We start from the raw sequence: 26385 nt of genomic DNA, 5'->3' as shown, positions 1-26385 counted from the left end.
GGGGAAGCTGTGCAAAACATCATTAGGGAAACACAAGACTGGAAGAGGTCTGGTCATTAACAACAGCAAGTGATAGCCAATGGACAGTCGATATGTTCCATTGGTACCCATGAAATGTCATCTAGAGGAAACCCTGCACCATTTCAGGATGACAAAAGCAAATGTCACACATGATGAGAAGGGAGGGCTTGGGTGAAATGCATATCTGTGGAAGGAATACCCACATCTATGACATTACTGATTTACTGAAGCATGTCCAAAATGGGGGTAGTCAGAGATTCCTTTGCACCCTGCCCTTGTTGTACGAAGTCTTGAGTATTTTGTTTAATACAAGACATCAAATTTTAGGAGAGAGCATGACAAAAGGTAAGGGAAAGGAGGAGAAAAATAAACATTTATTAAGTGCCTACTATGTGTCCAGTTATTGTGCTAAGCACATTAAAAATATTATCTCATTTGATCCTATCCCAAGAGAGACAACCAGAAATGATGAGATCATGATACATAAGGTTCATCTGAAGGAACTTGGGATATTTCATCTGGAGAAGAGAAGGATGAGAGGAAGAAATGACATGATAGGGATCTCCATACACCTAAAAGGCTCCCTTATGGAAGAGGGTTTAGACTTGTCCTGTTTGGCCACAGAGGTAGAATAGCCAGCAATGGAAGGAAGTAATAGAGTTCAATTTGGGCTCAGGAATACCCATAACCATGAAATTATAGAACCATTTAAGTCTTAGGTATTTAGGTGTTGCTAAATAAATGGCCCTCTTACTGTTCTTCATACCTGCCATTCCATCTCTCATCTCCATACCTTTTCACAGGCTCTTTGCCTGGAAGGTTCACCCTCTTTACCTTTCTTAGAACACCTAGCTTTCTCCAAAGCTCAGCTCAAGTACTACCTCTTACATGATGCCTAGTCTGATCCTAGCCCTCCCACTTGATAGCATCCTCTCTCCTTGAAATGACTTTGCATATATTTATCTATGCATATCTTGTTCCCTCCTGGTAGAATGTAAGCTCCTTGAGGACAGGGACTGTATTTTTTTGTCATGGTATGCTAAGTACCTATCACAGTGACTGGCACATAGTAGGCCCTTAACAAAAGACTAAATGGAGGGCAGCTAGGTGGCACAGAGAATAAAGCACCTATTCTGGATTCAAGAGGGCCTGAGTTCAAATCTGACCTCAGACACTTGACACTTAATAGCTGTGTGACCCTGGGCAAGTCACTTAACCCTCATTGCCCCACCAAAAAAAAAAAAAAGATTAAATGAATGGTCGGGCTCACACAAGGTTCCTGGATCACTGTTATTGAATTGCCCTTCAGAGAAAATAATGTCATTGGAATCACAATGCCAGAAAGCCTAGAGCATCCAAAGTCTCTGCCAAAGTAATGCCTAAGACTGTCTCTCTACCAGCCAGCAGCTAGCAAATATGCAACTGCCAGTTTACCCAATTCAGGCTCAGGCTCTGAATACATAACATCATTACAAGAGCAGTTTAGAGGACACAGTGCATCTGGAGGTCTTAACACAGAGACTAATTAAATGAACAGGGGCCCTTGGCTACTTTCTGAGGCAATTTAAGACCACATAGAAAGAATGTTATCTTGGGAAGGGACCTTAGGGATGATTACTTCATCTAGTAATTTTCACAGATGAGAAAACTGAGGCCTAATACCATGAAGTAATTTGTTCAAGGTCACAGAGGCAGAACCTTTGGACTAGAACTTAAGCCTCTGAAACAGGTTCAAGCAAAGGTAGGCTTTTGAGCTAAAGACTTGCCTTACACATCCGGGGCCATCTCCAGTCGTCCTGATATATATCTTGCCACTGGACCTAGATGGCTCTGAGGAAGAGGGAGGTTGATGACCTTGCACATCCTTCCCTCACTTAAATCCAATTTGTTGCAAGTCATGACATCACCTCCCCATGTCCTGGTCCTCTTGGAGAACAAAGGACAAACAACAACAACAACAATAACAAGAATTACACAAATGGGATATTATGTTCGGGAAATAACAAGGAGAAATGCATCCTGCCACCTGTTAGCAGGTACACCAGTCTTAGAGTGCAAGTAGAAATACTCCTGGAGTCAAAATAAGGAAGTCTCAGAAGGTCCAGCAACAATGTTCACTGGGTCCAACTTTCATTCAAGATGTTCATAAAGGGGATCGAGGGTTGGGCCCTTTAAAATTTCTGTCAGTAAAAGGGCTCATGTTGTGAAAATGCTATGAGATCACGGGGCTGGCAGCAGCCAGGCCTATTCAAGGGTAATTTAAGCATGCTCTGGAGAGCTGTTTGCTGCTGCGCCTTTGACTGATCGGGGCCTGGCCCGCAGCTGTTCATTTTGAGGCTCTGGCCTACTCTCTCTGGCCTCATCTAACCTCACCCCTCCCTTGCAGGAAAAAATTCTGAGGGCTGGGAAGCTGCAGTGAGATTCCACAGAGCTTAAGCTGCCAATTCAGCTGTGGGACAAGCTCCTTTGAAAGGTATACTTAGAAGAGACCCAGACCTGGGAACTCCACCCCGCCCCCCAACACTGAGCATCAGCTCACCAAGATGCCTTTGGTTTCCCAAGACTCATTTAGGCCCCTGAAGTTCCTAATCCCTGTGAACCTAGAGCATAGCCCTCTATCTGCTCCAAAAATGGGGTCTTTGTTTCATTATTATTGTTGTTGTTGTTGTTGTTAATAACCTATTTGTTTATTATTATTGATTCTTTCACTTTTATTTTTCTGAGTCTTCCAATTTTGAAAACTGCTCTCAAGTCTTGGGGGAGCCCTTTTCTATAATTTAAAAGACATTTTATGAGTCATAATTATCTTTAACATTAGGATTTTATCCTTTTTCTTAGCTTTTAGGGTTCAAGATTTGATCATTTAATTACTTTTTAGTGGTTCAAAATAAGAGACACATCCCCTCATGGCCTTCTTTGTACCAATTCTTCTGCCTGGCATGGGGTCAGGAAAAATCAGACAGGAACACAGAACAAGCAGCTGCAGCAAACTTGATCCTCCAGGCCCAAATGGGCACAACCTTTAGGGTTTTTCACTCATGAAAAAAGACAAGAATTGACCATTCCCAGCATCAGTGAGATTGACCTGTTCAGACCATGGAAGAATCTCATTCTCAGAACAAGAAGGCTAGGGATCCAATCAAAGAAGGATGTTGTCAATATGCCCCCCAGGTCATATTGATAATACCAAGGAAATTGATTCCAGCCTAACCCCTTGGGTGGAGAGGTGGGGAGTAAACACTGTTCCATTTAGTGACTAATATGGTCAAATCAAAATGTGACACGCTAGATATAATTGCAAAAGAAATTAGATTGTGTTTTCTTAACCAATAATGCAAACAGAACCAAACTACTTATAGCCAAATAAATATAATCTATTTTGAGAAGAACATCGAGAATTTAGTGCTCATCTAATCTCCTTAGAGAGCTTAATTCTTCAAGGAAAATTGTGAAAATTTAGCCCTGAGCCATAGTAACCTCTAGACCAAATCTGTTTGCTACAAATATGGGGTGGCCGGTCAAACTCAGCCAGGGCTGGGCATCAGCCAGTCACATATTACAGTGTTAGCCAAGAGTCCAGATCCTAGGACAGGAGATTCCCATTTGCAGAGGATGATGGGATCAGAAGAAGATGAACTGAAAGGGACATCGAAGGTCACTTGGGCCCATTCCCTCTCATTTTCTAGATGAGTCTCAGAACAAGTCAGCCTTCCCAACTTGAGCTTGTGCTCTACTGGCAAAGTCCTTGGGAACCCAAAGTGCCGTGCCACTGTGAGGCAGCAGAGGAAGACCTGAGTAGAGTACTCTCTATACAACAAGACTGATAAGATGGCTGACTGAAACAGACAGCCATTTGATTTAACTCAACAATGAGACTTCTGCACCAGGCCTTGCTAAAGGGCATCAGGCAAGGGTACAGCCCTCTGCCCTGACAAATACACATGCCAGAGTTATAGATCCCTAGTATGAGAACTATAGCAATCCATTTCTGCTCCTTTGACAAACATTTACTTAGCACTTGTTGCCCTGTGACACTTTGCCAGGTGTTGTGGGGGACAGAGAAGCAGTATGGTATGTTGAGAACTGGATTTGCAGTCAGGAAGACCTGGGTTCAAATCTTGCCTCTGATACTGTGTGACCCTGGGCAAGTCACTTAACTTCAATGAAATGAAACCCCAAAACTAAATACAGTTTCTTCACCTGTAAAATGAAAATAATAAGGACAGCAGTATTTATCCAGGATTATTGAGAGATTTAAACAAGATCAGTAAGTGCTTAGAAAACTTTAAGACATTATATAAATGTTAGTTATTATTATTATATAACTATTATTGTATAACTATATATAACTTAATATAGTATATGTTGTATATATTAGATAACTATATATAAATATGTAACCATTATATGGCATATATAATATATCAAATCACTATATATAAACATATAACTATATTAATAATAATAATAAAAATAATAATAATCCAGTTAAATAGACTTACCTTCTACTAGACTATATCTTCCCTGAGGATAGGAACTAAGAGATCTACGAAAAATTATTCTTATGAGACTGAAGCTACATTTTCTCTAGGCTTCTCAAAGGGAATTTTCCCAGTTTTAAAAGCTTAGTGTTCTTATTTCCTACATGCTTGGAATAATAGCAATTATTGACATTAATCTAGCAATTGACCATGTACAAAAGTCTTCACCACAGCTCTGTGAGGTAGGTGCTGTTATCATCATCCCCTTTTGTTTTTGTTTGTTTGTTTGTTTTGGGGTTTTTTTTTTTTTGCGGGGCAATAGGGGTTGAGTGACTTGCCCAGGGTCACACAGCTGGTAAGTGTCAAGTGTCTGAGGCCAGATTTGAACTCAGGTACTCCTGAATCCAGGGCCGGTGCTTTATCCACTGCACCACCTAGCCGCCCCCATCATCATCCCCTTTTCACAGATAAGGAAACAGGCTGAAAAGGGCTTGTGACTTGGCCAGGGTCACATAGCTACTAAACAATAGAGGCAACTTTTGAACCCAGGGCCTCCTAACTCCAAGGCAAGTGTTCTTTCCACTAGAATTCCACATTTAGGGGCATATAGATCATATGGATGCTCTAAATTCTGACTCCTGCCAAACAAAAACTACAACTAAACCACAACTTGCCAAGAGTCGACATTCATAAAGAGAGCCCCAAAGAGACTGCTTGATTTTGATTCCCTTCATAACACAAGGAGAAGGGGAAAGCTGGCCCCAAAGCCTTAGGGGCTGCAGGCTGACTGTAACAGCAGCTAAACATCCAGGTTTGTAAGACTGACCTGCTGCCTCTGGAACTCTTCAGCAGTCTCTCAGAGCAATGGGATCACTCTATTAGCATCCCAGTCTGGGTTATGTCTGTGTTGCTTTATCATGTCCATTCAATTCAATAAGGGCCTCCACTGCAATAAGCACTGGGGCTCTAGAGATGAAAACAAAGCATGGTCTGCCTTCAAGGTCCTTGTCTGGTACAGGAATAAGTACAAACTATAGACTAAATAAATACAAGGGGAGGGGAGATGAAAAGTGTCTAACACCTGAGCCAATCAGAAAAGACCTTTAATTAGGAGGGAGCCAAAAGGGGAGAAGCAAAATCAATACAAGATGGGGGTGACAGGCCCAAGCTATGTCAAAATCTGCAAGCTGCAATTTTGGGGGGCTTAGGGATTATTTGTAAGGTCTGGTGTTTCTAGACATTGCTAGGTATCATCAAACAGCTTCCAGTTTGTCAAAGGTTCTCTCTTTTGACCCTAATCCCCTCACCCTCCAACAACTCTATCAAGTAGGTAATATGTTTTACAGATAGGGAAACTGAGGCTCAAGGAAGACTTTGGCTTGCCCACAGTAAGTTCAATAGTGGGCCACTGCAGCTCTAGAGCTTGGATCTTACGTCTTGCAATGTCAAGTCCTGGTCAGTCACTTTTCTAGCTTGGCACCAAAAAAAATCTCATGAAGTAGAAGCAGCTAGGGGGCACCACAGTGCTGGGCCTGGAATCAGGAAGACCTGAGTTCAGATCCAGCCTCAGACACATACTAGCTGTGTGACCCTGGGCAAATCACTTCACCTCTGCCTGCCCCAGTTTCTTCATTTGTAAAATGGGGATAATGATAGTATCTGCCTCCTAGGGTTGTTGTTAGGATCAAATGAAATAATAATTGTCAAGCACTGACCAAAGTGTCTGGCACATACTAGGTACTACAGAAGTTTTAACTATTAGAAACCCTTTAGATTCTTGTACCAACTGGAACTTTGCCTGGATCACCAAAATCCTGAGTTATTACAGAGGGATCATAGACTAGAAGCCAGAAAGGCCTCCCTTAATGTAACTCCTCTTCATTGTATAGATAAAGATAAATTGAGTCCCCAAGAGGTTAAATGACTTGCCTAAGGTCACACAAGTAATAAGGGGCAGAGATGGGATTTGACCCTTTTCCCTGGACTCCAAATCCCATAGGCTCTTCACACTGTTTCCTTTAACATCCCCCAGGCTGTGGGGATCTGTTTTCATGGTCATATTTCACCATCAATTTCCTGCTGTAAATAAAACTAAATTTCTCCAATTCCAAGCCCTTGATGCTTCCCTCTAGTTGTTTTAACACAGTGGCATCTGCATAATGCTGAGATTTTAATTGTATATTTAGCATAGAAATTGGTAAGACAACTTGGGGGGGTGTGGGGAAGAGAGAAGAGGGAAGAAGAGATAAATTTCAAAGAAATCCCTCCTGATTTTGCTAAGATTTGACAGTCTTCTGTGAAATTGAAAATTATGAAGATGTCGTCTAAGCCTCACTGATCTCAGGCAAAAGAAATATGCAAATGAGGCTCCAGCTCTAACCTATTCATCGAGATATACCATATTTCACCAAATGCTTTCACAACTGGATTAATATCAAAGTGCTAGATCATCAAAGGCCAGAGAATAAAATCTGCTCATGCATATCTTCCAAATAAAAAATGCAGTCACCTTACACTAGGGAAGAATTAGAGCAGTCGCATTGCCCCCTCCGCCTCCACCTCCCCCCCCCTCCCCGTTCCCCCCTACAACAGAGAGATGACTCACATAATGAATTAGGATGCTTTGAAAATCTCTGCCCAGAAAACGATCATTGATGTCACATGGGAGACATGCGCATGTGTGCATGCTGAGAGTGCATGACTGTACATGACTTTACCAGAAAGAACATTTTTGCCAGGAGAAAGCTGAGACATAAATGCAAAACAACCCCATTTCTAAAGCTGCTGTCGTAAGCAAGCTCTATACCTGGAGACTTTTGAAAAGGCTTTTTCAAAGCCATCATTAAAAGTTATTGCTTCATCAGGACAGATGACCCTAACAAAAAAAATAATAATAATCGATAGGAAACTTGGGAACACAAATGGGTTGGGACAACAGAACTATGGTTATGTAATCCACAACATCCCGCCATCAATAAATTGGGCTGATGGCCCTGTAACAAAGCAGACACTCCCTGGATTTCACTGGATACCACCTTTCTGGTCCTGATGCTGCAGTCTGTGAAACTGTTAAAAATCAGTCAGAAAGAAGATATTAAGCTGTGGATAACAGAGGAGGGAAATAAGATTCGTCCTGTCCTTGGAGTGCTCACAGTCTAATTGGTTATGCTTTGCTGCAGCTAATTAAGAGTTCACAGGTCTCTTGGTAGGTGACAGGTACCCCTGCCACCTGCTGAGAGAAGCATGAAATGGAAATTCAGGCATCTGCAGCCATTCACATCAATTCAAGTGTCTGCATTCTAATGCAGAATGGTTAAGAATAGGTAAACACAGACCAGACAAAGCTAGTGGTTAAGTGGGTAGAGAGCTGGGCCAGGAATGAGGGAGACCCAAGTTCAAATTTGAACTCAGACACTTAGGGGCTGTGTGACCCTGGGCAAGTTACTTCACACTGACTCAATTTCCCCATCTGTAAAATAGGTCACTGTGAAGATCAAACAAGTTAATATTTAAAAAGCACTTAGCAAAGTGCCTGGCACATAATACATTCCATATAAATACATATTGGGGGGGGGGGCAGCTAGGTGGCACAGTGGATAAAGCACCGGCCCTGGATTCAGGAGGATCTGAGTTCAAATCTGGCCTCAGACACTTGACACTTATTAGCTGTGTGGTCCTGGGCAAGTCACTTAACCCTCATTGCCCCCCACACACAAAAAATGAAAATAAATACCTATGCCCTTCCCTTTACCATTATATATAAATTAATTAGGGTAGACAGTAATAATAATTAGGAGTAAGGGATAGGGAAAGGTTTGGCCAAGGAATTAGCTCTGGCAGAGGTAAAGAGAGAGAGAATTCTAAACGTGGAAAATAGGAGATAATGTATGCTGCACAGGCAATAGGAAATAAGCCATTTTAGATGAAATTTAGAGTGCATGAGGAAGAATGAAGTGAAATCAGTCTGGAAAGACAAGCTGGAGTCAAATTGTGAAGGGCTCTAAATGTCAAAGAAAAAAACTTGTCGTTTATTTTAGATGTAATAAGGAGTCACTGAATCTTCTCAGCAAAGGTAAAACATCAAACTTGTGCTTGAGAGCAAGAGAGGAATTAATTTGGAATAATTCAGAAGAAGTGATGAATGTGGTAGATCTGCTTTTCAAAGATCAAAGTCCATGGACTGGGAAGATTGCCCCAGTCCGGCCAGAGAGATTCAGCTTGGTTTAGGGTCAGTGGACTGGGTGAGAGGAGGGAGAGTAAGAGGAGGAGGGGCCTAGACAGTAACACATGACAATTGCTATAAATGTAAATACTTTATTCACTGCATGTATCATTTGCTGAAGGTAACTGAGGTGGTCAGTGGTATACTAGAAAGAACATTCCAGCCATCTGCCTATGCATCCACTGGACTTCACCCTCACCCTCTGATCCTACATTTCAGCTCTTACCTTGGGGCCTTTACCTTGTAAGTGGTTAAGAATTCACCATACCTAGCCTGAGTCAGAGTCAACTATGTTGTTTTCCAAACCCCCTTCTCCATTCTTTCCATCTTCCTCTGGGAACAGTATTCAAATAAACAGTCCCAGGGAGCCCTGGAAAGAATCGTCAATTACTCTACACCTCCAAGCAACATCTCTGTAACTTCCCAGACCAAAAACACCCCTATGTGTTGTCTTTCCCCACTGGAATGTAAACACCTTGAAGTCAAGAACTAGTCTGATTTTTATAGCTGGATTCCCAGCACTTTGTACAATATCAGTCACATAGTAAATGCTTAATAAATGCTTCTTGCATTCATTTATCATCCATTCATCCATCCAACCATCCATCCATCCACCCATCCATCCATCCATCCATCCATCCATCCATCCATCCATCCATCCATCCATCCAATGCAATCACTAGACAGTCTTAAAATGAAAGAAAGCAAAGAAAAATAAGTCACTAACCAACATATAAACCAAGTTTAACAACATATATTGTGTTCTACACCCATGGCTCTCTGTCCCAGCAAAGAAGCTAAAGATACATATTCTCAAATCTCTTCTTTGGGACCAAGAGTGTTCATTATAATGCATAATGATCCCTTCTCACCCCTCAAAGCCCCAAAGTGGTGGGAAGGGAGCAGATAGATGCCTGCCTTTCCAATACTGCTACTTGCAGTCAGAAAGCCTCTGGCTCAAGGGTTCTCATGTCTGTCTTAATCAGATTCCTCTTTCCTCCAGTGATTGCTCTTTGCTTTCCCTAAATACATATATAAAATGGCTTTATTGTGCCAGATACCTTGTTACGTACTCATGGTGCAAAGTGTCTTAGGTAGAAAAGCAGAGTGGCTCTGGAATAAACACAAATGATTCACACAATGTTCAGGTCAGCACACAGACCCCAGGGGCTAAAGCAGGAGGAAGAACAATGATCTGGCCCAGGGACCTCACCAGTACCCACCACATTCTGACTCAGCCTAAGTAGGAAGATGAGAGGGAGACAAAATAAAAGCCAGAGAGAATATTTCTAATAAAACTGGACTTTAGCCCTAGACAGAATAAAAGCCCAGTTTGTTGTTGTTCAGTTGTTTCAGTCATGTCCTTCTCTTCATGACCCCATTTTGGGTTTTCTTGCCAAAGATACATCCATTTCCTTCAGGAGCTCATTTGACAGATCAGAAAACTGAGGCAAACAAGGTGAAGTGACTTGCCCAGGGTCCTACAGCTAGTAATTGTCTGAGGTCAAATTTGAACTCAGGTCTTCTTTTTTTTAGTTTATATATGTACAGTCTCCAGTGTTACATATATATATATATATATATATAGAGAGAGAGAGAGAGAGAGAGAGAGAATTTTATTTTCCCAAATTACATGTGAAATAAAAATTTTGACATTAATTAAAAAAACCTTTTTGTTCCAAATTCTCTTCTTCCCTCCCTCCCCACCCTTCCAAGAACTCAAGCAATTCAATATAAGCTATAAATGAGGGCTCATGTAAAACATTTCCAAATTAGCCAGGTTGTGAAAGAAAACAAACAAAAACAAAACTCCAGATAAAGGAACTAACAAAAATATTATACTTCAATCTGAATCCAGATACCATCAGTTCTCTCTCTGTAGATGGATTGCATTTTTCATAAGACCTTCAGAGTTGTCTTGGATCACTGCATTGCTGAAAATAACCAAGTCATTCACAGCAGATCATCTCACAATATTGCTGTTATTTTGTATACAGTACATTTCACTTTACATCAGCTCATTCAGGTCCTTCCAGATCTCTCTGATAGAATCCTGCTCATCATTTTTATAGTAAACTACATTTATATAGTACTTTAAAGAGAGATTTCCTTACAATAAACCCATGAGGTTGATTATTGCAACAACAGTAATAGATAACATTTATATAGTACCTTATACCTGACAAAGAATTTTCTTCACAATAACCCAGCAAAGTAGGTTCTAAAAGTTTTGTCATCATCATCCTCAATCATTCATCTTCATCATTCAATCCTCATTATCACCAATCAGTCCTCATCATCAAGCAATCCTCATCTTCGTCCAATCATCATCAATCCATCAATCAATCCATCATCATCACCATCATCATCATGAACTCAGGTCTTCTATGGAATCAGGAGCACTGAATCCGGGCCTGGCACTCCATCTACCGCACCATCTAGCTGCCCACAAGCCCAGTAGTGGGAAGGAAAAGAAAGATCCAAGAGAGAGACTGCACTGCTTGGCCTGGGTCCCTCTATTCTCTGGCACTGCACCATATTCACTACAAGTGAGCCGCAAAACCCTCAGAACACCAGAAACATTAAAGTAATTGCATATGCAACATCTTTTATGATGCATTAATATTGCATGACATTCATGCAATATTATCTATTTTATCATCCCTCAAGTGATGGGCACTTTGTTTAGAATAGTAACAGGGACTGGCCTCTACCAATGCAAGTTGGAAACTTCTCCGTAACTCTGAAGCCCAGAGAGTTGCCTAGAGTACTGATAGATAAAATGACTTGTCCACAGTCACATAGTCATCATGTATAAAAAAGGTAGGGCATGAATCCAGATCTGCCAGGCCTCAAGGTCCATTCTCTAGTCTCTATCATACACCACACTGCCTTTCATTTGCTTAAAACATATACTGTTCCTTTCCTTAAAAAATCCTGAACTTTATAAATACCAAATAAGCAAACATTTCCATAAAAAGAGAGCAGAAAAATAATTATACAGGAAACAACAAATCTCTATTTTGTGTATGTGTGTATATATACACACACACACATATGTATATTATATACATGTATGTATGTATGTATACCTATGGAGAGATTTTTTTAAAATATAATATTCAATTATATTGTTATATTAAAATAAAATTTTATTAAAAATATAATAACTTCAATAGATAACTTTCTAAGCTATCTTCTTCTCTGTTATTCTTTCTGGCCTTCCTTCTATTTTCTGTGCATTTTCAAGAATGCTACTCTCTTGTCCCTCTTTTCCTTTTTCTTTCTTTTATTTTTTGCTACCTTATCTCTTTTCCCTCACTTTCTCACTCACGCATTGAGAAAAGAAATCACGTGTAATAAAAATGTAGTCAAGCAAAACAAATTCCCATATTCATCATGCTGAAAAACAGATGTTTTCCCCTACATCTTGAGTTCATCACCACTTTGTAAGCTTTATCATCAGCCTTCTACTATTGTGGTTGGCCATTTCACTGCTCAGAGTTTCAAAGTCTTCAAAGCTGTTTTTTCTTTATATTGTTGATCATATTGTATAAATTGTTCTCTTGGTACTCATGTTACTCTGCATCAGCTAACACAAGTCTTCACAGGTTTCTCTGAAACTGTCCCTTGTGTCATTTTTTGGCACGATAGTGTTCTACCATATTCATATGCCATAATGTCTTTGGCAATCCCCCAACTGATGGACATCCCCTTAGTTTCCAGTTTTTTGCTACAACAAAAAAAAGATTCTAAAAATATTTTTATACATGTGGATCATCTTTCACTTCCTTTCATCTTTGTGGAGGCGTATGTCCATTAGCTTTATTGCTAGGTCAGTAGACATAAACTCTTTGGGGAATAATTCCAAATTGCTTTCCAGAATATCTGAACCAATTCACAGCTCCCCCAGTAACACTGGGTTGATGTGCCTGTTTTCTCTCAGCCCTTCCAATAACTCTCATTTTCCTTTTTTGTTATTTTTGACAAACTTATGAGTCTGATGTGGAACCTCAGAGTTTCTTGAATTCTGGAGAGTTTTTTATATATTTCTTAGGAGCCTGAATTTCTTCCTTTAAAACATTCTTTTGCATATCATATAACCATGTATCTATTGGGAATAGCTCTTGTACTTATAAATTTGAACTACTTGCTTATATATCTTGCTTATGATATCTTTATCAGAGAAACTTGCTACAAAGATTTTTTTCAATTAACTGTTTCCTTTCTAATTTTTGTCATATTGATTTGGTTTGTGCAAAATCTTTTAAATTTTATATCATTAATATTATCTATTTTATCCTCTATTATCCCTTATTTGGTTATGATCTCTTTCTCTTTCCATTGCTGTAAAAGGTATTCCTCACTACTCTAATTTATTTATCAACATGTAGACTTTTAATACAATAGATACAACTTCAATTCTTTAAGGATATAGGATTTTGTAAGAATGAACTGGACATGTAGTTAGAGTGAAGGCTAACCAATAGTCATCCTATGTGCTTTATTAATGGATAGCTAGGTAGTACACTGGATAGACCATTAGGCCTGGAGTTAGGAAACCCTGAGTTCAAACTGTATGATGTTGGGTAAGTCACTTAACCTCTGCTTGCCTCAATTTCTTCAGCTGTAAAATGGAGATTAAAAATAGCATCTCCCCTCATCCCCTGCCCAGGGTTATTGTGAGGATCATGTGAGATAATGTTTGTAAAGGACTTAGCATGGTGCTTGGCACATAGTAGATGCTATATAAATGATGATGATGATATAAAAAGAAACACAGAAGCTCCGAAGCATGTTTTGCAGAGCCTCCCTGGCAAACATAATGGAGGATATTGAAATGAACTGTACAACATGGGTAGGTATAGATAAGTTGTTGTTGTTCAGTCATATCTGACTCTTTGTGATCCCATTGTGGGTTTTCTAGGGAAAGATACTAGAGTGGTTTGCCATTTCCTTCTCTAGCTCATATTACAGATGACTTGCCCAGGTTCTCACAGTTAGTGTCTGAGGCCAGATTAGAACTCAGAAGGATGAATCTTTCTGACTCCAGGCCTGAAACTCTATTCACTGTGCCACTGGCTATCCTATATAGATAGGTTGTAATCTACATTTTTGGAATAAATATCCAAATCAATGAGATTATAGATGTTGTAATGAGTAATTCTCAGAGTTATTTGTAGGAACATAGGATTTTTCTATTTCTAGAGCAAGGAAGAATGGGGTGAGACAAAAAGAGTGGTAGTGCCTCACCTGTTGTGTAGCTAATATTGCATGTAGGTGTAACGATTGGAATGACGCCACCTGCTGGAGATTTACTGTAGAAGAGTTCCGCCCATGAAACGAAGGTCTTTGAGGGCAAGACCAGGAGTCTTTTCTTTGGAAAAGGAAGTGACGCGGACTAGTGGGAGGGAGGAAGGAAGAGACTGGCGCTTGCTCTTGCTCGCTTTCCTTTGGACTCTGGTGGAGAGCGGAGCTAGAAATGTTCTCTCCCTTTAATAGATAGGAATCTAGGCCTTTCTCTCTCTCTTTACCAAATTCTTGTTTTCCTTAAAAATGCTTAAAAGCCTAACTCTTGCTAAAGCTTATAATTTATTGGTGACCACTCATTAGATATTTTAGACAGACTAGCTAGAATTTTAGCCCTTAACATAGGAGAGATACATACCCTTGGAATGGGCTAAAATTACCTCTAAATTTCAGAACCTTGGACAAAGCCCTACTTGTCTGATCTTCCTCCAGTATTCCAGATGGCAATATATCTATGATTTAGTAGATGATCTTCAAGAGATATAATGACTAAAAATATTTATTAACCCCTAAATAAACTGGTTATAAGCTATTCTGGACTTAACTATAGTGGTTCTCAGACAACAGACATAGGTACTTAAGACCAAATACTTAGAGTTGAAAGGGACATTAGAGAGCCTCTACTCTAACCTACTCATTTTATAGAAGTGAAGTGACTTGTCCAGGTCACACAGGTAATAATACAGAGTCAAGACTCAAACACAAGTATTACACTATTATTATCCCCATTATATTGTTAAGGGCTAAAATTCTAGCTAGTCTGTCTAAAATATCTAATGAGTGGTCGCCAATAAATTATAAGCTTTAGCAAGAGTTAGACTTTTAAGCATTTATTAAGGAGAATAAGAATTTGGTAAAGAGAGAGAAAGGCCTAGATTCCTATCTATTAAAGGGAGAGCACATTTCTAGCTCCCCTCTCCACCAGAGTCCCAAGGAAAGAGCGTGAGACTGCGCGCCAGTCTCTTCCTTCCTCCTCCCACTAGCCCGCGTCACTTCCTGACACCAAAGAAAAGACTCCTGGTCTTGCCCTCAAAGACCTTCACTTCATGGGCGGAAATCTTCTACAGTAAGTCTCCAGCAGGTGGCATCATTCCAATCTTTACAATATAGATGAGAAAATTGAGGCTGAGAGCCATTAAATGACTTGCCCATAGTCACAAAGCTAGTAAGCTTCTGAGACAGGATTCAAACTCAGGTCTTCCTGACTCCACATCTGATACTCTAGGCACTGCAATATGTGAAAAAAACCTAACAATGCCATATCTTGTTATCCTAGAATATAAACTTATGAAAAGGATTACTCAATAGCTGAATTTTCTTTGTCAGTCAAAGAGCAGGAATGGTGTGTGCGGGAAGTTTGTACAACTAATAGAGCCCCAGAAATAGTTAGTTGTTGGATCAGATTCAAACCATAGCCATTAAGAAACCAGGGTCATTTCTACCCCATGGTGAGGCAGCAGAGGAGGATTTCGGAAAGTTATTCATAAGATTTCTTATTATATCATAGTGTTTGTGAATGAATATTCTTAGCCCTCTTTAACAGTGCATACCTATAATTGGAAATCTTGAATCCTAGCAGGGGGAAAATGGATGTAGAAAGATGGATGATAAGAAGAATTTTTTTCCATATTGCAGAAATTATCTTCTGCTAAAAGGGAAGCACATTGAAGACATATATTTTCTAGTTATTCACGAAGAGCAGCTTAGCAAAGTTGCCGCTTCAACTTCAGGTAGTAGGGACCACATATCCCTGACACTAAGAGTCATTTGTCTCTTGTGATCCTTTAATAAAAATCCAGTAAGCCAGAAGACAGACAATGCAAGCTGTTTGATTGGTTACGCAGCCTGTCACATTAGGCAATGTGACATGACTTTATGAAGCTTAATGGGATGTAAATATAGCTGTGTCACCTGCCCAGGGAAGAGAGAGATAACTTCATTTAACTCCCATCTATTTTGTAACAAAGAGATGCAATTGGAATGAAGAAAACTCAGCTACCTTCAGCAAGTCATTAGATGAGTGCCAATTGTACATAAGACACTGCAAGTGGGAAGAAGGAGATGGAAGAAATCATAACCTCGCTAAACAATGGAAGGGATAGGGGCCTCAGAGATCAAATAACATTCAGGTATTTCTTGAGAGTAAAAAAATAGCTAACATTTGTATTGACACATTAAAGTTTGCAAAGCAATTGACCTGTAGATTCATTAGATTCTCATTAGATCCCTACAACAAACCTGCTGAAGAAGTGCAGATGAGGAAGGTGAGGCTGGAAAAGGTTACACGATTTGGGCGGGGAGGGGGGGGGGGAGGCAATAAGGGTTAAGTGACTTGTCCAGGGTCACACAGTCAATAAGTATCTCAGGCTGAATGTGAAATCAAGTCTTCCTGACTCAAAGTTCAGCTCTCTATTCACTAAAGAATTTGGAAACTCTGTGATACCATGAATTGTTTCCCTATACTACTTAATTATGAGAATATAACTTGTCAATGGTTGAGTTTTACCACCTTAATTGTAACAGATCAGGAAAGCTGTCTGCCATACTCATGGGGCGCTAAAAATAATTATTGAATCAAATATCCCTTAGTCTGTCCTTGGGGTTCCCTATCCCATAATTCCCCAGTCATTTTTCCAAAAGCTACTCCAGTGAAGCCAGTTCCTATGGGTTTTCCTGCCTCTGTGTCTTTGCTCCTCTCTTTCCCATGACATTTTCACACACAGAATAATTTTAAAACCCAACTCAGAAGTTCATACAAACATTAAAAGAGTATAGGTCTAGGGGGCAGCTAAGTGGCGCAGTGGATAAAGCACCGGCCCTGGATTCAGGAGTACCTGAGTTCAAATCCGGCCTCAGACACTTGACACTTACTAGCTGTGTGACCCTGGGCAAGTCACTTAATCTCCATTGCCCCACAAAAAAAAAAAAAGAGTATAGGTCTGAAGTCAGAATACCTGGTTTTAAGTACTGGTTCTGATGTAGCTGTATGGTTGTGGGCACATTGTCTTCTCTGTAAGATTCAGTTTCTTCATCTATAAAAGGGGATATATAGAAGATAGTATGGCAGAAATTAGGAATAGACCAACATCTTACACCTTACACTAAAATAAGGTCAAAATGGATACATGATTTTAGACATAAGAGGTGATACCATAGGTAAATTAGAAGAGAAAGGAATAGTCTACCTATCAGATCTTTGGAAAGGAAAACAGTTTTTGACCAAACAAGAGATAGAGTATATTATAAAATGCAAAATGGATGATTTTGATTATATTAAATTAAAAAACTTTTGTACAAACAGAAGCAATGCATCCAAAATTAGAAGGGAGGCAGAAAGCTGGGAAACAATTTTTGAGGCCAGTATTTCTGATAAAGGCCTCATCTCTAAAATATATAGGGAACTAAATCAAATTTATAAGAATCCAAGTCATTCCCCAATTGAGAAATGGTCAAAGGATATGAACAGGCAGTTTTCTGATGAAGAAACCAAAGCTATCTATTCCCATATGAAAAAATGCTCTAAATCTCTAATGATTAGAGAGATGCAAATTAAAACAACTCTGAGGTACCACCTGACACCTATCAGATTGGCTAAAATGACAAAAAAGGAAGATAATAAATGTTGGAGAAGCTGTGGGAAAATTGGAACACTAATTCATTGTTGGTGGAGCTGTGAACTGATCCAACCATTCTGGAGAGCAATTTGGAATTATGCCCAAAGGGCGATAAAGCTGTACATACCCTTTGACCCAGCAATTCCACTTTTAGGTCTTTTTCCCAAAGAAATCATGGAAAGGGGAAAGGGACCCACATGTACAAAAATATTTATAGCTGCTCTTTACGTGGTAGCAAGGAATTGGAAGTTGAGGGGGTGCCCATCAATTGGGGAATGGCTGGACAAGTTGTGGTATATGAATACAATGGAATACTATTGTGCTGTAAGAAATGATGAGCAGGAGGAGTTCAGAGAAACCTGGAGGGTCTTACTTGAGCTGATGATGAGTGAGATGAGCAGAACCAGAAGAACATTGCACACAGTATCATCAACATTGAGTGTTGACCTACTGTGATGGACTATATTCTTCTTACCAATGCAATGGCATAGAAGAGTTCCAGGGAACTCGTGATAGAAGAGGATCTCCAAATCCAAGAAAAAAAAAAAGAACTGTGGAGTATAGATGCTGATTGAACCATACTATTTCTTTTGTTTTGGGTGCTATTGGTTTTTTTTCCATTTTGAGGTTTTGCATCACTGCTCTGATTTTTTCTCTTATAACAGGATTAATGCAGAAATAGGATTAATGTTATTATGTGTATATATATGTGTGTGTATAGATATATATCTATCTGTATATGTATATAGATATATAGATATAACCTATATCAGATTACCTGCTGTCTAGGGGAGGGAGGGAGAAAAATCTGAAATTGTAAAGCTTGTATAAACAAAAGTTGAGAACTATCTTTACATGTAACAGAAAAAATAAAATACCTTATATGAAGGAAAAAAAAAGGGGGATATATAATCTATGCACTCGTATAAATATCAGCTACTATTAGACATGCAGGACAACTTCTGGAATCAGGAAGATCTGGAAGACAATCTTGTCTTATATACTTACTAGCTCTGTAACCTCAGGCTAATCATCAGAAAAGACCCTAAGCTAAGAACTGGGAGGGATTTTTAGAAGTCATCTAATCCAGGCCTCTTATTTTTCGGGTTTTTTTTTTTTTGGTGGGGCAATGGGGGTTAAGTGACTTGCCCAGGGTCACACAGCTAGTTCAGGTCCTCCTGAATCCAGGGCCGGTGCTTCATCTACTGTGCCACCTAGCTGCCCTATAGGCCTCTTATTTTTCAAATGAGGAAACTGAGGCGGGATTTGAACTCAGGTCTTCCTGACTCCAGGCCCAGGCTCTATCCACTAACCACCTAGCTGTCCCCATAGTAAAGCATACTTGTTCCTGGATGATATGTCTCTCTGAATCCAAGCTAAGGTCAACTTTGTTTTCTTAGCTGCCTCATCAAACATATAGTGAACCTTCAGTCCCCTAAAAATTCCTATGCACAGTCCAATAGAAATTCAATAAGGGGGGAGGGAAGGAGAACAGCTAGGTGGTGAAGTGAATAGAGCACTGGACCTGAAGTCAGGAGGACGTGAGTTCAAATCCAGCCTCAGACACTGGGCAAGTTACTTAACCCCAATTGCCTCCAAAAAAAAAGAAAGTCAATAAGAGAAGAATAAAAAGCCATCTAAGTTTCCCTTCTGGCTGTAAATCCAAAATTCTTTCTACCAACACAGATTCTCACCTTCTAACCCCTATGGAGATGAGGTACAGGAGGTAGCATGAGCTTCAGATCCAACTTCCTGATAATGAGTCTCTCTAAATTTAGCCAGGCAGGTTCTCAAAGGATGGTCATACAGTTCTCTGAAGGTCTATACTTGAAGCCTTTCCAGATTAGGAAGACCTTCCAGAGCTTGTACTCTAGAGGCAAAGCCTTTAAGAATCCAGAATCATCTGCAGTCCTGATGATGCAGTGGGATAAGACACATGTTTACATAAACAAAAGCAAAGCAAAATGGATATAAGGGGATGATGATGTCTTCAATACTCTACTGCTATTTATTCCTCACCATCACATCCCAACTTCATCTCTTAAGGGCTCGGTATATCAGTTATCAAACTATGAGATACACACACTTTTTTCAGGGCTTTCAACACTAGGCTCACATAATCTTTCCATCATCCCTCCAGGAGTCATTTGGTGATGCTCCTAACATGCTACCAGCCTTGCCTCATGGTTTCTTGCCCACCAGCCAGATACATCTTTGTTCAATTTTAGCTACCCATCACTGTTTGGTGCTCTTCCACTTTTAGGATACCTCATGGGAATTAACATGTTAGGAGCTCAGAAAATAGAAATTAAGCTTTTACTTCTTGGTAATAAAATATAATCTACTTACTCTTCAGTTTATTATTGAAACTTTTTATATGAATTTTACATAGATTTTGCATGACAATTCCAACTGTGACCTTAGCAACCTGGGGACTTGATAAGTGGATTTCAATATATTTGTTTTTGGATTAGGGGTACATGGGCTTCCCCGCACTGCCAAAGGCATCTACAACACACAAAAAAGATTAAGACCCCTTGGTTTAGTTCAACTATGTCCATATTCCGGAGAGTACTCATCTTATGGTCTTCACTCCAAACCTTCTTCCTTAGCAAGATGTCTATGGAAAAAAACGGCCAATTTCTTCAGCCATAAAAAACAAAACAAACAAAAAAACACCCCAATTTCCTCAGTCATAAAATGACAGGGTGGGGTGGTAGATTATCTCTCTGTTTCCCCTTTGGCTATAAATCCTGGGACCTCTGATTTGAATTTTGAATTTAACAACTGATTGGAAACAAACCTTCTGGTCAAGTTCTACTGTTTTGGCTTATGGCATAGGATGGTCTCTGGATTCTCTAAGGCTTTGAGTACTGCATTGGTGACAGATTGCAAGCCTTTCACCTGATGACCAGCCTAGCTAAATTCACAGAAGCTCATCAGAAAATTGGCAGCAGGGGGATGAATTTTCCACCCATTACAGTTCTCCAAGGTGATTTACTAAGTCATGCAAGGAGTAGTAATCCGTGTTGGTAGAAGAAGAGCCCTTGCCGACAAAAATAGAAATTTCTGACGTTTGAGGATAAACACGAGACCAGATAAGAAGGAACAAAGACTACTTCCTAAACTTGGACAATATTTTTAGGTAGATACTGGTCATGTTTTATCTCAATGGTGTGTTTTGAAGTGTTGGCCCTGGATGTATCCATTTCCTGATACAAAGCTCCTCTAAAGAGCAATGAAGTTTAGAGTTAACACCCCTTAGAACACTTTGAAAACACAGTTGTTGCTGTTGTTGTTTTTCTTTTTAAAAAAACCTGACGGGGACAGCTAGGTGGCGCAGTGGATAAAGCATCAGCCCTGGACTCAGGAGGACTTGAGTTCCAATCCGGCCTCAGACACTTTATACTTACTAGCTGTGTGACCCTGGGCAAGTCACTTAACCCTCATTGCCCTGCAAAACCAAAACAAAACAAAAAACAAAAACCTGATTATGCACTGGGAACACAGCCTCACCAACTGGATGTTCTAACATGGTCATCGTAAGTTCTGTTTGATTTCTCCTGCTTCTGAACTTCACCATCTGCCAACTACACTCAGACAATTCCACATCCTGCCACAGATGACTTAAATTGTCAAGAGACCAATCATATTCTGCTAACAATAAAGAGCAAGCAAAACCACTTTCTTACAATGGTCATCTTGGGGAAAAGCACATCATGCAATGACCTTCCTTGGAAAGGAAGAATGAATTTCATATCACAAGAACAGGGAGGGTCATTACCCACTATAACAAATGGAATTCACTTGAGTGTTACAACTCTTGATGATTTCTCCCTCCCCTTTCCCCCAACCCCACCATTGGAACTGTAAAACTATTTTCTGAAGATCCTAGGAAATAACATTTCCTTGGTTTATGTTTTTCCTTATATCCTCTCTCAAGCATGAGGAGGCAATATTTTAAAGATAGAAACATTTGGGTAGTTTGAGGGTCAGAGATAAGTTTTCTTTGACATAGATGAAAGATGGCTGACCATCTGGAGGCCATAGTGATGAAATATGGAGGAAGAGAACCAGACTCGATGTCTTTGTGGCCACAGGGAGCAGTAGTGGTGGCAGTTCCTAGGAACTAAAGCACAGAGCAAGGAAGTTGTTGCCCCAATTTTTCTTTCAGGCCCTATACGGAGAGAAAACCAACAACCTTAGGAAGTTTAGAGCTAAGAACTGAAAGTAATTTTAGAAATCAGCTAGTCAAAGACTCTCATTTTATTAGTGAGGAAAGTGAGGCCCAAAGAAGTAGTTTAAAATACAGATACATAAACTTTCAGAATTGGAAAGGACCTTAGCAATGAAGATAAATCTTAGCAAATAAGAAAATGTTTGTAAAGTTATATAGTTAGTTATCAAAATCCTCTGGCATTCAAAGCCCTTTATAACCTAGACCTACCTTTCCAGTCTTTTTATACCTTACTCCCTGACATATACTATTCAACCCAGTGAACCTGGCCTCCTGGCTGTTCCAAGAACAAGATACTTCATATCTCAGTTGTAGGCAATTCTCTCTGGTTGCCCAGTGACACAAAGTTAGTATGTACTAGTATAAGCAACTAGATGTTACTGCAGTGGATAGAGTTCTGGGCCTGGAGTCAGGAAGACCTGAGTTCAAATCCTGCCTCAAACACGTACTAGCTGGGTGACCCTGGCAAGTCACCCAACCTCTTTCAGACCCAGTTACTCATCTGTAAAATGGAAATAATAATTACTGTAGGTGCTATTGCACCTACATCCCAGAGTTTGTGTAAGACTATGGTAACATTTGTAAACTGCTCTTTGTAAATTTGGAGAGAAGAGATTCAGTTGAATGATGAAGTTGAAAGGCAGACTAAAAGAAGTAAAAGGAAGTGGAGGCATATGTAAGACTTTTTATTCCTACTGAAGTTCATCTTATTAACTATAGTCCAAAAACTCTAGCATGTAAAAATCTTTTCTTGTTCTCAATTCTATCTTCTAGTATGTTGGCTAGCTCTCCCAGCTTTTAGTCATCTATGAATTTTATTATTATGCCATCTATGCCTTTATCCAATAGTTGCTGTTAGTCATAGTAGTGATTGTGGTGGTGGTGGTAATGCAACACTTGAACCCAGGTCTTTCTAACTCAAAGGCCAGCTCTGAATCCAATATGCCATCTTTCACCTGAGATATCAAGGTCACTTAATGAATACCTACTGACTTGAACTGAAGAGAATGGCACTCATATCAATCCTTTCTAACTTTAGGTGGATAAAAATGTAGAAAAACAAGTACCAAGTTGTCTTAGAGTAAACAGTAAAAGAAATTCTGGGAGGCAAATAAATCCCAGCTACCCTCAGACTTCCCAAATGTATCACTTCACTAAGAAGCAAAAAACATTCGCTTTTTTCCTCAGAAATGTGCCATCATGTAAAAGGGTGACCAGTTCTGAAAGCAGCAACATATTGGGTTTTTTTAATCAGCTTAACTCTCTCCAATTGTTTACCTCTTCTCTCATCAATTTAAATCATTTACATTGCTTGTTTTTTTCCTCCCTTTTGGGAAGCCTGACTCATTTCCACTTGAAGTGGCAATTGCATCTATTCCCAGACATACTGAGTTTATCAACATTCCTAAAATGAGTTGATGCTGTACAATTCAACAAGTTTCAATGGAAAGTAATCATTTCCTTCAGTGAAGGATCAAGGCTGAGGAATAGCACCAAACAGTCTTTGAGCTTTTCACACACTTAGCTAAGTAACATCTTATCCAAATCCTTTCATTTTTTTTCTCTATTACATTTTCAGTGAGGTCTCTGATCACAGATATATTTCATTTAAATGTTTTATAAAATCCTGAAGTATAAGATTCCTTGCTGTGGATCTTCAGACTTTAAAGTAACACTCGGCTACCACTTATTCCGATTTCATGCCATATCAATTTAATGGACTAACATGACAATATTGCCAAGACTTTTGAGATGTGAATATTTCATATTTTGAGAAGTTGTATTAAATCAAATAGACATGGGTATTTCCCCCAAAAAACCTGGAGATTTGTAGAAGCTTTCATGGAAATACTTGAGGTCTCATGCTACAATATGCCTACTACATGTCTACGTAGCTTTAAGAAGCAAACATTTCTGATATTGACAACAAATTTAAGAAGCTGCATTCTTATTTCTAAATATTCTGTTATAAATATTAACGTCATTAATATTTAGATACCAAAGACTCTATTTTTCAAAATTCAAAAAATTTTAAGCTTCTACTAAAGTTTTATTCCATTGCCTTACTACAGTGTAGAGGTGACTCTGGGCCCTCAAAGGCTATTTCGTCAGAACATAAGATTTGGCAGATATTCTATCAATATCCAGAGGCTTCAAATACAGGCTCAATGATGTGTCTATCATTAGAGGACCAGCTGAGTTAATACATAAATGAATGAATCGATGAAAAAGTATTCACCAGGGGCTAACTATGTGCCAAACACTGTGCAATATTCCCAGGCCCTGAAGATCCAAATGCAAAAGTGACAAAGTCCCTGGCCTGGCCTGCCCTCAAGGTATTTATACTATAATGGGGGGTGGGGGCAGTGATACTTAGAGAGGTGTCCAGGAAAAGAAAGTTTTGGACTGGGGAGTCATGGGGATGGTGAGTGGAATCATGGGGAAATCAACTGTCATGGTTTTTTCAGAATCAACAGTAGTATTAGTTGTTATGACTTCTCAGAACAAGGGGTAAAGGGAATTGGAAGAGGTATGCACACAGATGTGTGCACTGTCTAACAGTGCATTATGTGAGTTTGTACTTTCTCACTAATCAGTTCATCTCAGCCTCCGTTCCAGAGCTAAGTGGATCAACTCCCCCAGAATGGAGAGCTAAGTGTGACAAGGCTCCTCACCCAGATGGTTACTGGATGGTGAATTTTCCAACCACAGAAACTCATGAGGACCATCTACTAAAATGTAGTATACAAAAGGAAACCATGACTCTTCAAAATATTAAAATAGGGAGTATTGTAATTTAAACACAAGTATCTTTAAGGCAAAGTCATCTGCCAGCAGGAAAATTTGGTTGACAGGGTTCATACTTTTAGAGGTGGAAGGGCAACTGGCTTATAGATTTCAAGCTGGAAGAGACCTCAGAAGCTATGTAGTTGAGGAGAATAAGCTCAGTCCCAGAGAGAGGGTGGCAGTACCAGAATTTAAACCCAGATCTTCTGATGAGAAGTCCAGTATGCTTTCCACTGTTGTAAGTTAACCCAAGAAGGCCCTGCCAGATGTTGTTTCTTTTTGTCGGCATAATCTTCTAAAAGTCAGAGTTACATCCATACCATGAGGAGACATTGGAAAACTGATCAGTGCAGTAATAAGTTGCAAATCCAGAAGACTGGTGATGAAACATGTTACCCACTCACTAGAAGAAGGGTGTTAGACTGAACTGCAGAATGAGACATGGCCAGGTATGACCTCTGTATGAATTCTTTTACCTGACTTTTTATTTCTAAGAGTAGGGATAGTAGAGAGAGTGACACAAAATAAAAGAGATCATCAAAGAAACATTTTTTTAAACAGAAGAGATAAAAAGGAAGTATAGAAGGACACATGGGGGTGGGGTTAGTAGAACTGTGTCAAACAACATATATATGTATTTGTGTTTTATATATTTATATATATATATATATATATATATATAGGGGGGGCAGGGCAATGAGGGTTAAATGACTTGCCCAGGATCACACAGCTAGTGTCAAGTGTCTGAGGCTGGATTTGAACTCAGGTCCTCCTGAATCCAGGGCTGGAGCTTTATCCACTGAGCCACCTAGCTGCCCCAAACAACACATATTTTTTAAAAGCTATAATAGATTCATGATTTCTATACACAAGACCCTTTTCTGTTCTTTGGATCTGGAAATAATTGTGTTTGTTAGTATCTGTCAATTTTGTAATAAAAAAAGATCTTTTAGGAAGAGGAAAGTGAGAAGGACTGGTCAGACAGGCAGGAGAAGCAGGAGGGAGCACTGTCACAAAAACCCAGAGAGGAGAGAGTATGCATGAGAAGACAATCATCAATCCTTCAGAAAGGTAAGCTCGGAAGAGAAATAAGACAAAGCCATGCTGTTCGATTTCATGATTAAGAAATGATTAGTAAATTTGGAGACCACATTTTCAGCTGATATGGCAAGATTTGGATCGAATCCTGGAGAAGTCCTGGATTCAAATATAGTTCAGCTACTATCTAAATGAACCTGGGCAAGTCACTTAACTTCTCAGCCTCAGTATCCTCATCTGTGAAACGAAAGAGTTGGACTTCATGGTCTCTCTAAAAATAACACTAAAAATAACAAAGTGGTACAGTGGATAGAGCACTGGACTTGGAATCAGAAAGACCCCTCTTCCTGAGTTCAAATCTGGCCTCAGACACTTCATAGTTGTGAGATCCTGGGAAAGTCACTTCACCCTGTTTGTCTCAGTTGCCTCATTTGTAAAATGAGCTGGAGAAAGAAATGGCAAACCACTCCAATATCTCTGCCAAGAAAACCCCAACTGGGATCACCAAGAGTCAGATACAACTGAAACAACTCAGCAACGACAACACTGTAGAGAATTTTTTTTTTAAAAATCTTCTTTACTGTATTTTCACAAATACATCAAAGAGAACTAAGAGAAGAAAGCAAAATGTTGATAAAGGTGGACTCCTTCTGCCAGACTTCAAAATATAAAATA

General features: G+C 39.6%; 1 long non-coding RNA gene across 1 annotated transcript in view; it reads right to left on the bottom strand.

The window, feature by feature from the left end:
- Positions 1–16987: 16987 nt before the first annotated feature.
- Positions 16988–26385, bottom strand: part of LOC122733311 — a 34424-nt gene continuing 25026 nt past the window's right edge. The window contains exon 3 of the long non-coding RNA XR_006353813.1: positions 16988–17066. This is a non-coding gene — a long non-coding RNA (uncharacterized LOC122733311). The remainder of the gene's footprint in view (positions 17067–26385) is intronic.

This window comes from Dromiciops gliroides, chromosome X (assembly GCF_019393635.1).
Source record: "Dromiciops gliroides isolate mDroGli1 chromosome X, mDroGli1.pri, whole genome shotgun sequence".
Taxonomy (NCBI): domain Eukaryota; kingdom Metazoa; phylum Chordata; class Mammalia; order Microbiotheria; family Microbiotheriidae; genus Dromiciops; species Dromiciops gliroides.
Note: the sequence above shows the minus strand (reverse complement) of the source record. Positions and strands in the feature narration are given on the sequence as shown.